Below are 16241 nucleotides of genomic sequence, written 5' to 3'. Positions count from 1 at the left end.
TAGTTATTTCCATGCTTATACAGATCGTGCTGTAGATATTTCCATGTTTATACAGATAGCGGTGTAGATATTTCCACATTTATACAGATAGCGGTGTAGATAATTCCATGTTTACAGAGATAGCGGTGTAGATATTTCCAAGTTTTCACAGATTGCGGCGTACACATTTCCATCTTTACACACATAGCGGGTTAGAAATTTCCATGTTTACACAGATAGCTGTGTAGATATTTCCATGTTTTCACAGATAGTGTTGTAGATATTTCCATGTTTATACAGATAACGGTGTAGATATTTCCATGTTTATAAAGATAGCGGAGTAGATATTTACATGTTTATACAGATAGCGGTGTAGATATTTCCATATACAGAAAGATTGCGGTGTAGATATTTCCATGTTTACAGAGATAGCGGTGGAGATATTTCAATGTTTATACAGATAGCGATGTACATATTTCCATGTTTATACAGATAGCGATGTATATATTTCCAAGTCTATACAGATAGCGGTGTAGATATTTCCATGTTTATACAGGTAGTGGTGTAGATATTTCCATGTTTATAGAGATATCGTTGTAGATATTTCCATGTTTATAGAGGTAGCGGTGAAGGCATTTCCATGTTTATAGAGAAAGCGGTGTGGATATTTCCATGTTTATGCAGATGGCGGTGCAGATATTTCCATGTTTATACAGATAGCGGTGTAGATATTTCCATGTTTATACAGATGACTGTGTAGTTATTTCCATGTTTATACAGATGGCCGTGTAGATATTTCCATGTTTATAGAGATAGCCATGTAGATATTTCAATGTTTATACAGATAGCGGTGTTGACATTTCCATGTTTATGGAGATGGCCTTGTAGATATTTCCATATTTATACAGATAGCGGTGTAGATATTTCCGTGTTTATACAGATAGCGGTATAGATATTTCCATGTACATACAGATAGCGGTGTAGATATTTCCATGCTTACACAGATCCTGCTGTAGATATTTCCATGTTTATACAGATAGCGGTGTAGATATTTCCACATTTATACAGATAGCGGTGTAGATAATTCCATGTTTACAGAGATAGCGATGTAGATATTTCCAAATTTTCACAGATTGCGGCGTACACATTTCCATCTTTACACAGATAGCGGGATACAAATTTCCATGTTTACACAGATAGCTGTGTAGATATTTCCATGTTTATAGAGATGGCTTTGTCGCTATTTCCAAGTTTGTACATATGGCAGTGTAGATATTTCCATGTTTATACAGATGACGGTGTAGATATTTCCATGTTTATGCTGATGGCGGTGCCGATATTTCCATGTTTATACAGATAGCGGTGTAGATATTTCCATGTTTGTACAGATAGCATTGGAGATATTTCCATGTTTATACAGATAGCGGTGTAGATATTTCCATGTTTATACAGATGACTGTGTAGTTATTTCCATGTTTATAGAGATGGCGGTGTAGATATTTCCATGTTTATAGAGATAGCCATGTAGATATTTCCATGTTTATACAGATAGCGGTATAGACATTTCAATGCTTATAGAGATGGCCATGTAGATATTTCCATATTTATACAGATAGCGGTGTAGATATTTCCATGTTCATAGAGATAGCGGTGTAGATATTCCCATGCTTATACAGATAGCGGTATAGATATTTCCATGTTCATAGAGATAGCGGTGTAGGTATTTCCATGCTTATACAGATCATGCTGTAGATATTTCCATGTTTATACAGATAGCGGTGTAGATATTTCCACATTTATACAGATAGCGGTGTAGATAATTCCATGTTTACAGAGATAGCGGTGTAGATATTTCCAAATTTTCACAGATTGCGGCGTACCCATTTCCATCTTTGCACAGATAGCAGGTTACAAATTTCTATGTTTTCACAGATAGCTGTGTAGATATTTCCATGTTTTCACAGTGTTGTAGATATTTCCATGTTTATACAGATAACGGTGTAGATATTTCCATGTTTATAAAGATAGCGGTGTAGATATTTACATGTTTATACAGATAGCGGTGTAGATATTTCCATGTACAGAAAGATAGCGGTGTAGATATTTCCATGTTTACAGAGATAGCGGTGGAGATATTTCAATGTTTATACAGATAGCGATGTACATATATCCATGTTTATACTGATAGCGGTGTAGGTATTTCCATGTTTGTACAGATAGCTGTGTAGATATTTCCATGTTTTCACAGATAGTGTTGTAGATATTTCCATGTTTATACAGATAACGGTGTAGATATTTCCATGTTTATAAAGATAGCGGTGTAGATATTTCCAAGTTTATAGAGATAGCGGTGGAGGTATTTCCATGTATATACTGATAGCGATGTAGATATTTCCATGTTTATACAGATAGTGGTGTAGATATATCCCTGTTTATACAGATTTCTGTGTAGATATTTCCATGTTTATACAGAGAGTGTGGTAGATATTTCCATGTTTATGCAGATTGTGGTGTAGGTTTTTCCATGTTAATAGAGATAGCTGTGAAGATATTTCCATGTTTATACAGATGGCTTTGTAGATATTTCCATGTTTATACAGATGAAGGTGTAGAAATTTCCATATTTATACTGATGACTGTGTAGATATTTTCATGTATTTGCAGCTGGCGTTGTAGATATTTCCATGTTTATACAGATAGCGGTGTAGATAATTCCATGTTTACAGAGATAGCGGTGTAGATATTTCCAAATTTTCACAGATTGCGGCGTACATATTTCCATCTTTACACAGATAGCGGGTAACAAATTTCCATGTTTACACAGATAGCTGTGTCGATATTTCCATGTTTATAGAGATGGCTTTGTAGCTATTTCCATGTTTGTACATATGGCAGTGTAGATATATCCATGTTTATACAGATGACGGTGTAGATATTTCCATGTTTATGCAGATGGCGGTGCCGATATTTCCATGTTTATACAGATAGCGGTGTAGATATTTCCATGTTTGTACAGATAGCATTGGAGATATTTCCATGTTTATACAGATAGCGGTGTAGATATTTCCATGTTTATAAAGATGACTGTGTAGTTATTTCCATGTTTATAGAGATGGCGGTGTAGATATTTCCATGTTTATAGAGATAGCCATGTAGATATTTCCATGTTTATACAGATAGCGGTGTAGACATTTCAATGCTTATAGAAATGGCCATGTAGATATTTCCATATTTATACAGATAGCGGTGTAGATATTTCCATGTTCATAGAGATAGCGGTGTAGATATTCCCATGCTTATACAGATAGCGGTATAGATATTTCCATGTTCATAGAGATAGCGGTGTAGGTATTTCCATGCTTATACAGATCATGCTGTAGATATTTCCATGTTTATACAGATAGCGGTGTAGATATTTCCACATTTATACAGATAGCGGTGTAGATAATTCCATGTTTACAGAGATAGCGGTGTAGATATTTCCAAATTTTCACAGATTGCGGCGTACCCATTTCCATCTTTGCACAGATAGCAGGTTACAAATTTCTATGTTTACACAGATAGCTGTGTAGATATTTCCATGTTTTCACAGTGTTGTAGATATTTCCATGTTTATACAGATAACGGTGTAGATATTTCCATGTTTATAAAGATAGCGGTGTAGATATTTCCAAGTTTATAGAGATAGCGGTGGAGGTATTTCCATGTATATACTGATAGCGATGTAGATATTTCCATGTTTATACAGATAGTGGTGTAGATATATCCCTGTTTATACAGATTTCTGTGTAGATATTTCCATGTTTATACAGAGAGTGTGGTAGATATTTCCATGTTTATGCAGATTGTGATGTAGGTTTTTCCATGTTAATAGAGATAGCTGTGTAGATATTTCCATGTTTATACAGATGGCTTTGTAGATATTTCCATGTTTATACAGATGAAGGTGTAGAAATTTCCATATTTATACTGATAACTGTGTAGATATTTTCATGTATTTGCAGATGGCATTGTAGATATTTCCATGTTTATACAGATAGCGGTGTAGATAATTCCATGTTTACAGAGATAGCGGTGTAGATATTTCCAAATTTTCACAGATTGCGGCGTACATATTTCCATCTTTACACAGATAGCGGGTAACAAATTTCCATGTTTACACAGATAGCTGTGTCGATATTTCCATGTTTATAGAGATGGGTTTGTAGCTATTTCCATGTTTGTACATATGGCAGTGTAGATATATCCATGTTTATACAGATGACGGTGTAGATATTTCCATGTTTATGCAGATGGCGGTGCCGATATTTCCATGTTTATACAGATAGCGGTGTAGATATTTCCATGTTTGTACAGATAGCATTGGAGATATTTCCATGTTTATACAGATAGCGGTGTAGATATTTCCATGTTTATACAGATGACTGTGTAGTTATTTCCATGTTTATAGAGATGGCGGTGTAGATATTTCCATGTTTATAGAGATAGCCATGTAGATATTTCCATGTTTATACAGATAGCGGTGTAGACATTTCAATGCTTATAGAGATGGCCATGTAGATATTTCCATATTTATACAGATAGCGGTGTAGATATTTCTGTGTTTATACAGATAGCGGTATAGATATTTCCAAGTTCATACAGATAGCGGTGTAGATATTTCCATGCTTATACAGATAGCGGTATAGATATTTCCATGTTCATAGAGATAGTGGTGTAGGTATTTCCATGCTTATACAGATCGTGCTGTAGATATTTCCATGTTTATACAGATAGCGGTGTAGATATTTCCACATTCATACAGATAGCGGTGTAGATAATTCCATGTTTACAGAGATAGCGGTGTAGATATTTCCAAATTTTCACAGATTGCGGCGTACACATTTCCATCTTTACACAGATAGCGGGTTACAAATTTCCATGTTTACACAGATAGCTGTGTAGATATTTCCATGTTTTCACAGATAGTGTTGTAGATATTTCCACATTTATACAGATAACGGTGTAGATATTTCCATGTTTATAAAGATAGCGGTGTAGATATTTACATGTTTATACAGATAGCGGTGTAGATATTTCCATGTACAGAAAGATAGCGGTGTAGATATTTCCATGTTTACAGAGATAGCGGTGGAGATATTTCAATGTTTATACAGATAGCGATGTACATATTTCCATGTTTATACAGATAGCGGTGTAGGTATTTCCATGTTTGTACAGATAGCTGTGTAGATATTTCCATGTTTTCACAGATAGTGTTGTAGATATTTCCATGTTTATAGAGATAACGGTGTAGATATTTCCATGTTTATAAAGATAGCGGTGTAGATATTTCCATGTTTATAGAGATAGCGGTGGAGGTATTTCCATGTATATACTGATAGCGATGTAGATTTTCCATGTTTATAGAGATAGTGGTGTAGATATATCGCTGTTTATACAGATTTCTGTGTAGATATTTCCATGTTTATACAGATAGTGTGGTAGATATTTCCATGTTTATACAGATTGTGGTGTAGGTATTTCCATGTTTACAGAGATAGCTGTGTAGATATTTCCATGTTTATACAGATGGCTTTGTAGATATTTCCATGTTTATACAGATGGCGTTGTAGATATTTCCATGTTTATATTGATAGCGCTGTGGCTATTTAAACGTTCATACAGATACCAGTGTAGATATTTCCATGTTTATAGGGATGGCTTTGTAGATATTTACATGTTTATACATATGGCAGTGTAGATATTTCCATGTTTATACAGATGGCGGTGCAGGTATTTCCATGTTTATGCAGATGGCAGTGCCGATATTTCCATGTTTATACAGATAGCGGTGTAGGTATTTCCACGTTTGTACAGATAGCGGTGGAGATATTTCAATGTTTATACAGATGGCAGTGTAGATATTTCCAAGTTTATAGAGATAGCGGTGTAGATATTTCCATGTTTATACAGACTGCGGTGTAGATATTTCCATTTTTATACAGATGACTGTGTAGATATTACAACATTTATACAGATGGCGTTTTAAATATTTGCATATTTATAGAGGTTTGCAGTGTAGATATCTCCATGTTCATGCAGATGGCGGTGAAGATATTTCCATGTTTATAGAGATGGCAGTGTAGATATTTCCATGTTTATAGAGATATCAGTGTAGATAATTCCATGTTTATAGAGATGGCGGTGTAGGTATTTCCATGTTTATAGAGATAGTGGTGTAGGTATTTCCATGTTTATACAGATAGCGGTGTAGATATTTCCATGTTTATACAGATAACGGTGTTGGTATTTCCATGTTTACAGATAGTGGTGTAGATATTTCCATTTTTAACCAGATGGCGGTGTAGATAGTTCCAAGTTTATGGAGATGGCGGTGTAGATATTTTCATGTTTATATAATTGGCGGTGTAGATATTTCCACGTTTATAAAGATAGCGGTGTAGATATTTCCATGTTTATACAGATAGTGGTGTAGATATTTCCATGTTCAGAAAGATAGCGGTGTAGATATTTCCATGTTTACAGAGATAGCGGTGGAGATATTTCAATGTTTATACTGATAGCGATGTACATATTTCCATGTTTATACAGATAGCCATATATATATTTCCAAGTTTTTACAGATAGCGGTTTAGAGATTTCCACGTTTATACAGGTAGTGGTGAAGATATTTCCATGTTTATAGAGATATCGTTGTAGATATTTCCATGTTTATAGAGGTATCGGTGAAGGCATTTTCATGTTTATAGAGAAAGCGGTGTGGACATTTCCATGTTTATGCAGATGGCAGTGCAGATATTTCCATGTTTATACAGATAGCGGTGTAGATATTTCCATGTTTATACAGATGACTGTGTAGTAATTTCCATGTTTATACTGATGGCGGTGTAGATATTTCCATGTTTATAGAGATAGCCATGTAGATATTTCCATGTTTAAACAGATAGCGGTGTATGCATTTCCATGTTTATAGAGATGCCGTTGTAGATATTTCCATATTTATACAGATAGCGGTGTAGATATTTCCGTGTTTATAGAGATAGCGGTATAGATATTTCCATGTTCATACAGATAGCGGTGTAGATATTTCCATGTTGATACAGATCGTGCTGTAGATATTTCCACGTTTATACAGATAGCGGTGTAGATAATTCCATGTTTACAGAGATAGCGGTGTAGATATTTCCAAATTTTCACAGATTGCGGTGTACATATTTCCATCTATACACAGATAGTGTGTTACAAATTTCCATGTTTACACAGATAGCTGTGTAGATATTTCCATGTTTTCACAGATAGTGTTGTAGATATTTCCATGTTTGTACAGATAACGGTGTAGATATTTCCATGTTTATGCAGATGGCAGTGCAGATATTTCCATGTTTATAGAGATAGTGGTGTAGATATTTCCATGTTTATACAGTTGACGGTGTAGATATTTTCATCTGTATACAGATGGCAGTGTAGATATTTCCATGTTTATACAGATAGTGGTGTAGATATTTCCATTTTTAACCAGATGGCGGTGTAGATAGTTCCATGTTTATGGAGATTGCGGTGTAGATATTTTCATGTTTATAGAGATGGCGGTGTAGATATTTCCACGTTTATACAGATAGCGGTGTAGATATTTCCATGTTTATACAGATAGCGGTGTAGATATTTCCATGTTCAGAAAGATAGCGGTGTAGATATTTCCATGTTTATAGAGATAGCGGTGGAGGTATTTCCATGTATATACTGATAGCGATGTAGATATTTCCATATTTATATAGATAGTGGTGTAGATATTTCCCTGTTTATACAGATTTCGGTGTAGATATTTCCATGTTTATACAGATTGGGTGGTAGATATTCCCATGTTTATACAGATTGTGGTGTAGGTATTTCCATGTTTATAGAGATAGCGGTGTAGATATTTCCATGTTTATCAGATGGCTTTGTAGATATTTCCATGTTTATACAGATGAAGGTGTAGATATTTCCATATTTATACTGATGACTTTGTAGATATTTTCATGTATTTGCAGATGGCGTTGTAGATATTTCCATGTTTGTACAGATAGCAGTGGGGCTATTTCCACGTTCATTCAGATAGCAGTGTAGATATTTCCATGTTTATAGAGATGGCTTTGTAGATATTTCCATGTTTATACAGATGGCGTTGTAGATATTTCCATGTTTATACAGATAGCGGTGTGGCTATTTCCACGTTCATACAGATAGCAGTGTAGATATTTCCATGTATATAGAGATGGCTTTGTAGATATTTCCATGTTTATACATTTGGCAGTGTAGATATTTCCATGTTTATACAGATGGCGTTGCAGGTATTTCCATGTTTATGCAGATGGCAGTGCCGATATTTCCATGTTTATACAGATGACTGTGTATTTATTTCCTTGTTTATACAGATGGCGGTGTAGATATTTCCATGTTTATAGAGATAGCCATGTAGATATTTCCATGTTTATACAGATAGCGGTGTAGACATTTCCATGTTTATAGAGATGGCGTTGTAGATATATCCATATTTATACAGTTAGCAGTGTAGATATTTCTGTGTTTATACAGATAGCGGTATAGATTTTCCATGTTCATACAGATAGCGGTGTAGATATTTCCATGTTTATACAGATCGTGCTGTATCTATTTCCATGTTTATTCAGATAGCGGTGTAGATATTTCCACATTTATACAGATAGCAGTGCAGATAATTCCATGTTTACAGAGATAGCGGTGTAGATATTTCCAAATTTTCACGGATTGCGGCATACATATTTCCATATTTACACAGATAGCGGGTTACAAATTTCGATGTTTACACAGATAGCTGTGTAGATATTTCCATGTTTTCACAGATAGTGTTGTAGATATTTCCATGTTTACAAAGATAGCGGTGTAGACGTTTCCATGTTTATAGAGATGGCGTTGTGGATATTTCCATATTTATATAGATAGCGGTGTAGATATTTCCGTGTTTATACAGATAGCGATATACATATTTCCATGTTCATACAGATAGCGGTTTAGATATTTCCATGCTTATACAGATCGTGCTGTAGATATTTCCATGTTTGAACAGATAGCGGTGTAGATATTTCCACATTTATACAGATAGCGGTGTAGATAATTCCATGTTTACAGAGATAGCGGTGTAGATATTTCCAAATTTTCACAGATTGCGGCATACATATTTCCATCCTTACACAGATAGCGGGTTACAAATTTCCATGTTTACACTGATAGCTGTGTAGATATTTCCATGTTTACACAGATAGTGTTGTAGATATTTCCATGTTTATACAGATGACGGTGTAGATATTTCCATGTTTATAAAGATAGCGGTGTAGATATTTCCATGTTTATAGATAGCGGTGGAGGTATTTCCATGTATATACTGATAGCGATGTAGATATTTCCATGTTTATACAGATAGGGTGGTAGATATTTCCATGTTTATACAGACTGTGGTGTAGGTATTTCCATGTTTATAGAGATAGCGGTGTAGATATTTCCATGTTTATACAGATGGCTTTGTAGATATTTCCATGTTTATACAGACGAATGTGTAGATATTTCCATATTTATACTGATGACTGTGTGGATATTTTCATGTATTTGCAGATGGCGTAGTAGATATTTCCATGTTTATACAGATAGCGTTGTGGCTATTTCCACGTTCATTCAGATAGCAGTGTAGATATTTCCATGTTTATAGAGATGTCTTTGTAGATATTTCCATGTTTATACAGCTGACGGTGTAGATATTTTCATGTGTATACAGATGGCAGTGTAGATATTTCCATGTTTATACAGATAGTGGTGTAGATATTTCCATTTTTAACCATATGGCGGTGTAGATAGTTCCATGTTTATGGAGATGGCGGTGTAGATATTTTCATGTTTATAGAGATAGCGGTGTAGATATTTCCACGTTTATACAGATAGCGGTGTAGATATTTCCCTGTTTATACAGATTTCGGTGTAGATATTTCCATGTTTATACAGATAGGGTGGTAGATATTTCCATGTTTATACAGATTGTGGTGTAGGTATTTCCATGTTTATAGAGATAGCGGTGTAGATATTTCCATGTTTATACAGATGGCTTTGTAGATATTTCCATGTTTATACAGATGAAGGTGTAGATATTTCCATATTTATACTGATGACTGTGTGGATATTTTCATGTATTTGCAGATGGTGTAATAGATATTTCCATGTTTATACAGATAGCGTTGTGGCTATTTCCACGTTCATTCAGATAGCAGTGTAGATATTTCCATGTTTATAGAGATGGCTTTGTAGATATTTCCATGTTTATACAGATGGCGTTGTAGATATTTCCATGTTTATACAGATAGCGGTGTTGCTATTTCCACGTTCATACAGATAGCAGTGTAGATATTTCCATGTTTATAGAGATGGCTTTGTAGATATTTCCATGTTTATACATATGGCAGTGTAGATGTTTCCATGTTTATACAGATGGCGGTGTAGATATTTCCATGTTTATGCAGATGGCGGTGCCGATATTTCCATGTTTATACAGATAGCGGTGTAGGTATTTCCATGTTTGTACAGATAGCGGTGGAGATATTTCCATGTTTATACAGATAGCGGTGGAGATATTTCAATGTTTATACAGATGGCAGTGTAGATATTTCCAAGTTTATACAGATAGCGGTGTAGATATTTCCATGTTAATACAGACTGTGGTGTAGATATTTCCATGTTTATACAGATGACTGTGTAGATATTTCATCGTTTATACAGATATTGGAGTAGATATTTCCAAGTTTATACAGATAGCGGTGTAGATATTTCCATGTTTATACAGACTGCGGTGTAGATAATTCCATGTTTATAGAGATAGCGGTGGAGGTATTTCCATGTATATACTGATAGCGATGTAGATATTTCCATGTTTATATAGATAGTGGTGTAGATATTTCCCTGTTTATACAGATTTCGGTGTAGATATTTCCATGTTTATACAGATGGCTTTGTTGTTATTTCCATGTTTATACAGATGAAGGTGTAGATATTTCCATATTTATACTGATGACTGTGTAGATATTTTCATGTGTTTGCAGATGGCGTTGTAGATATTTCCATGTTTATACAGATAGCGTTGTGGCTATTTCCACGTTCATTCAGATAGCAGTGTAGATATTTCCTTGTTTATAGAGATGGCTTTGTAGATATTTCTATGTTTATACAGATGGCGTTGTAGTTATTTCCATGTTTATACAGATAGCGGTGTGGCTATTTCCACGTTCATACAGATAGCAGTGTGGATATTTCCATGTTTATAGAGATGGCTTTGTAGACATTTCCATGTTTATACATATGGCAGTGTAGATGTTTCCATGTTTATACAGATGGCGGTGTAGATATTTCCATGTTTATGCAGATGGTGGTGCCGATATTTCCATGTTTATACTGATATCGGTGTAGATATTTCCGAGTTTATACAGATAGCGGTGTAGATATTTCCATGTTTATACAGACTGCGGTGTAGATATTTCCATGTTTAAACAGATGACTGTGTAGATATTTCAACGTTTTTACAGATGGCGGTTTAAATATTTCCATATTTATAGAGGTAGCCATGTAGATATTTCCATGTTCATGCAGATGGCGGTGAAGATATTTCCATGTTTATAGAGATGGCAGTGTAGATATTTCTATGTTTATAGAGATATCGATGTAGATGATTCCATGTTTATAGAGATGGCGGTGTAGGTATTTCCATGTTTATAGAGATAGTGGTGTAGATATTTCCATGTTTATACAGTTGACGGTGTAGATATTTTCATCTGTATACAGATGGCAGTATAGATATTTCCATGTTTATAGAGATAGTGGTGTAGATATTTCCATTTTTAACCAGATGGCGGTGTAGATAGTTCCATTTTTATGGAGATGGCGGTGTAGATATTTTCATGTTTATAGAGATGGCCGTGTAGATATTTCCATGTTTATACAGATAGCGGTGTAGATATTTCCACATTTATACAGATAGCGGTGTAGATAATTCCATGTTTACAGAGATAGCGGTGTAGATATTTCCAAATTTTCACAGATTGCGGCGTACATTTTTCCATCTTTACACAGATAGCGGTTTACAAATTTCCATGTTTATAGTGATAGCTGTGTAAATATTTCCATGTTTTAACAGATAGTGTTGTAGATATTTCCATGTTTATACAGATAACGGTGTAGATATTTCCATGTTTATAGAGATAGCGGTGTAGATATTTCCATGTTTATAGAGATATCGATGGAGGTATTTCCATGTATATACTGATAGCGATGTAGATATTTCCATGTTTATACAGATAGTGGTGTACATATTTCCCTGTTTATACAGATTTCGGTGCAGATATTTCCATGTTTATACATATAGGGTGGTAGATATTTCCATGTTTATACAGATTGTGGTGTAGGTATTTCCATGTCTATAGAGATAGCGGTGTAGATATTTCCAGGTTTATACAGATGGCTTTGTAGATATTTCCATGTTTATACAGATGAAGGTGTAGATATTTCCATATTTATACTGATGACTGTGTGGATACTTTCATGTATTTGCAGATGGCGTTGTAGATATTTCCATGTTTATACAGATAGCGGTGTGGCTATTTCCACGTTCCTTCAGATAGCAGTGTAGATATTCCCATGTTTACTGAGATGGCTTTGTAGATATTTCCATGTTTATACAGACGGCGTTGTAGATATTTCCATGTTTATACAGATAGCGGTGTGGCTATTTCCACGTTCATGCAGATAGAAGTGTAGATATTTCCATGTTTATAGAGATGGCTTTGTAGATATTTCCATATGTATACATATGGCAGTGTAGATATTTCCATGTTTATACAGATGGCGGTGTAGTTATTTCCATGTTTATGCAGATGGCGGTGACGATATTTCCATGTTTATACAGATAGCGGTGTAGGTATTTCCATGTTTGTACAGACAGAGTTGGAGATATTTCCATGTTTATTCAGATAGCGGTGGAGATATTTCAATGTTTCTACAGATGGCAGTGTAGATATTTCCAAGTTTATACAGATAGCGGTGTAGATATTTCCATGTTTATACAGACTGTGGTGTAGATATTTCCGTGTTTATACAGATGAGTTTGTAGATATTTCAACGTTTATAAGATGGCGGTTTAAATATTTCCATATTTATAGAGAAAGCCGTGTATATATTTCCATGTTCATGCAGATGGCGGTGAAGTTATTTCCTTGTTTATAGACATGGCAGTGTAGACATTTCTATGTTTATAGAGATATCGGTGTAGATAATTCCATGTTTATAGAGATGGCGGTGTAGGTATTTCCATGTTTATAGAGATAGTGGTGTAGATATTTCCATGTTTATACAGATAGCGGTGTAGATATTTCCATGTTTATACAGATAGCGATGTTGGTATTTCCTTGTTTATACATATAGTGGTGTAGATATTTCCATGTTTATACAGCTGACGGTGTAGATATTTTCATCTGTATACAGATGGCAGTGTAGATATTTCCATGTTTATACAGATAGTGGTGTAGATATTTCCATTTTTAACCACATGGTGGTGTAGATAGTCCCACGTTTATGGAGATGGCGGTGTAGATATTTTCATGTTTATGGAGATGGCGGTGTAGATATTTCCACGTTTATACAGATATCGGTGTAGATATTTTCATGTTTATACAGATAGCGGTGTAGATATTTCCATGTTCAGAAAGATAGCGGTGTAGATATTTCCATGTTTACAGAGATAGCGGTGGAGATATTTCAATGTTCATACAGATAGCGATGTACATATTTCCAAGTTTATACAGATAGCGATGTATATATTTCCAAGTTTATATAGATAGCGGTGTAGATATTTCCATGTTTATACAGGTAGTGGTGTAGATATTTCCATGTTTATAGAGATATCATTGTAGATATTTCCATGTTTATAGACGTAGCGGTGAAGGCATTTCCATGTTTATAGAGAAAGCGGTGTGGATATTTCCATGTTTATGCAGATGGCGGTGCAGATATTTCCATGTTTATACAGATAGCGGTGTAGATATTTCCATGTTTATTCAGATAGCGGTGTAGATATTTCCATGTTTATACAGATGACTGTGTAGTTATTTCCACGTTTATACAGATGTCGGTGTAGATATTTCCATGTTTATAGAGATAGCCATGTAGATATTTCCATGTTTATACAGATAGCGATGTAGACATTTCCATGTTTATAGAGATGGCGTTGTAGATATTTCCATATTTATACAGATAGCGGTGTAGATATTTCCGTGTTTATACAGATAGCAGTATAGATATTTCCATGTTCATACAGATAGCGGTGTAGAGATTTCCATGCTTATACAGATCGTGCTGTAGATATTTCCATGTTTATACAGATAGCAGTGTAGATATTTCCACATTTGTACAGATAGCGGTGTAGATAATTCCATGTTTACAGAGATAGCGGTGTAGATATTTCCAAATTTTCTCAGATTGCGGCGTACATATTTACATCTTTACACAGATAGCGGGTTACAAATTTCCATGTTTACACAGATAGCTGTGTAGATATTTCCATGTTTTCACAGATAGTGTTGTAGATATTTCCATGTTTATACAGATAACGGTGTAGATATTTCCATGTTTATAAAGATAGCGTTGTAGATATTTCCATGTTTATAGAGATAGCGGTGGAGGTATTTCCATGAATATGCTGATAGCGATGTAGATATTTCCATGTTTATACAGATAGTGGTGTATATATTTCCCTGTTTATACAGATTTTGGTGTAGATATTTCCATGTTTATACAGTTAGGGTGGTAGATATTTACATGTTTATACAGATTGTGGTGTAGGTATTTCCATGTTTATAGAGATAGCGGTGTAGATATTTCCATGTTTATACAGATGGCTTTGCAGATATTTCCATGTTTATAGAGACGAAGGTGTAGATATTTCCCTATTTATACTGATGACAGTGTAGATATTTTCATGTATTTGCAGATGGCGTTGTAGATATTTCCATGTTTATACAGATAGCAGTGTGGCTATTTCCACGTTCATTCAGATAGCAGTGTAGATATTTCCATGTTTATAGAGATGGCTATGTAGATATTTCCATGTTTATACAGATATCGGTGTGGCTATTTCCACGTTCATACAGATAGCAGTGTAGATATTTCCATGTTTATAGAGATGGCTTTGTAGATATTTCCATGTTTATACATATGGCAGTGTAGATATTTCCACGTTTATACAGATGGCGGGGTTGATATTTCCATGTTTATGCAGATGGCGGTGCCGATATTTCCATGTTTATACAGATAGCGATGTAGGTATTTCCACGTTTGTACAGATAGCGGTAGAGATATTTCCATGTTTATACAGATAGCGGTGGAGATATTTCAATGTTTATACAGATGGCAGTGTAGATAGTTCCAAGTTTATACAGATAGCGGTGTAGATATTTCCATGTTTATACAGACTGCGGTGTAGATATTTCCATGTTTATACAGATGACTGTGTAGATATTTCAACGTTTATACAGAAGGCGGTTTAAATATTTCCATATTTATAGAGAGAGCCGTGTAGATATTTCCTTGTTCATGCAGATGGCGGTGAAGACACTTCCATGTTTATAGAGGTGGCAGTGTAGATATTTCTATGTTTATAGAGATATCGGTGTAGATAATTCCATGTTTATAGAGATGGCGGTGTAGGTATTTCCATGTTTATAGAGATAGTGGTGTAGATATTTCCATGTTTATTCAGATAGCGGTGTAGACATTTCCATGTTTATACAGATAGCGGTGTTGGTATTTCCATGTTTATAGAGATAGTGGTGTTGGTATTTCCATGTTTATACAGCTGACGGTGTAGAAAGTCTCATCTGTATACAGATGGCAGTGTAGATATCTCCATGTTTATACAGATAGTGGTGTAGATATTTCCATTTTTAACCAGATGGCGGTGTAGATAGTTCCATGTTTATGGAGATGGCGGTGTAGAAATTTTCATGTTTATAGAGATGGAGGTGTAGATATTTCCACGTTTATACAGATAGCAATGTAGATATTTCCATGTTTATACAGATAGCGGTGTAGATATTTCCATGTTCAGAAAGATAGCGGTGTAGATATTTCCATGTTTACAGAGATAGCGGTGGAGATATTTCAATGTTTATACAGATAGCGATGTACATATTTCCATGTTTATACAGATAGCGATG

The sequence above is a fragment of the Pan paniscus genome, chromosome 19 (assembly GCF_029289425.2).
Source record: "Pan paniscus chromosome 19, NHGRI_mPanPan1-v2.0_pri, whole genome shotgun sequence".
Classification (NCBI taxonomy): Eukaryota; Metazoa; Chordata; class Mammalia; order Primates; family Hominidae; genus Pan; species Pan paniscus.
This window is presented reverse-complemented; position numbering follows the sequence as displayed.